The sequence below is a fragment of the Atta colombica genome, unplaced genomic scaffold (assembly GCF_001594045.1).
Source record: "Atta colombica isolate Treedump-2 unplaced genomic scaffold, Acol1.0 scaffold7, whole genome shotgun sequence".
Lineage (NCBI taxonomy): Eukaryota > Metazoa > Arthropoda > Insecta > Hymenoptera > Formicidae > Atta > Atta colombica.
The window spans coordinates 929,005-930,680 of record NW_017259561.1 but is presented as its reverse complement, the minus strand read 5'-3'; positions in this window follow the sequence as shown (position 1 = coordinate 930,680).

Sequence of the window (1,676 nt, the reverse complement as noted above, 5' to 3'; positions counted from 1 at the left end):
ATATATATATACACTTACATATATATAGATATATTGGTCAAACTCAAGAATTCATTGTTACCCGCAGGAAAAGAATTCAGATTCATTTAAAATAAAATTAGTTCATTGATTTGATTACCGATTAATGTTCGAATTGACAATTATAATTGGTAAACTGAAGTTAGAAACTGGGATTGATAAATTCAATTATTTTTTAAATTTTTTCTATAGATTGCATCCGATCACAATTCCATCACAATTATCAAAATTGAAATCATTCTTAAACTGTTTCATTTTTACCGTTTGCGATATTTAACCAACGTTCTGAAATCATACATATTATTTCGCAGTATATCCGTGTAATGCGTTGGAAACCTTGATTTACATTCCTCGATATAATAAGACTGACGTGACGTAGTTTCCTCGAAGACTACATGTTTACATACTGGTCTAATTATTGTTGATCGATATAATTAACGGTCATCAAGAACTTTTTCGTTATTTTCGCAACTAAACGCAACTAAATCTAATCTCTATGTCAGTTGAAGATACAATCGATTTACTCGACTGTTTCAAATTCTCTACGCTTTTCAGCGTGCTAATCCTCGCCAATAATCATGCGTGCCAATTATGTGCTAGAAAGTTTCATCAATACGCATTCGTCGCGATATAATCCATACGATCTGATGCCGGCCGTTTAAAGCTGACATTTGAATGATAAAGTGGAGCACGATCATGGATTAACTTGTTCGAATGGACGATATACTTTCATAATGTTAGAAAGTATATATCGTACTGACGATGAACTGTGAGCCGGTTTCCTCTTCAGTTCATCAGAAAAGATTTTAGTTGCAAACGTTGAAGATCATTTATAAATGACCAATGATTATATTTTTGCAAAGAGCTGTATAAAGTAGAAAATTTTTTAATAAATTCGTTCTAAATTATAAGTTCTTTGACCCCAATAATGTCCATTTTTGACATTCCCTGATATATTTTTTATCACTTTACCTGTACTTATCAAATCGTTTCGGATCATCGAAGTTTCAACTGGAATTATTTTTTACGTTATCAAACTCGAAAGATATATTTGGAGTTTATTATCATTTGATATTCTATGTGTTCCAAGATTTATTATACATTTATTTTATTCTTCTACTTTTTTTAGTTCTTTTACTCTTTTTGTTTCACTTCTTTTCCTTCACTTTACATTCCTCATTTTCTACATATGCTTCAAGAGCACTGAATGAAAAGTACTACGATTACACTACGATTATGAAAATTGTAATTTTGTGCAGTTTAGTTAAAATTAAATCTCTCATAATGCGTTGTGACTCAAGTTTTAATTAATTTAGGATTTTGTCACGACAACTTTACAAAACAAATGTTATTAAAGACACAAGTATACTGAAAGGAAATATATGAAATATGCGGACTGATAAGATAAAAAATTAGATACAATAAGACAAGGTATATGCGAATATTATATCTTGACGTACGCGGAAGAAAACGGATAGGCAGATTATACGAAAAACGAGCGAAAAGTTATATTTTTCGCATTATGGAAAAAATATTCGTAAGATTAGTGAAAACGCCAGTAATAACGAAGAGAAGTTACAAAAAAATCGCAAAGACTGGCATATAAATAAAGAGATACACGAGAATCTCGTTTAGAAATATATACGGATACAATATAT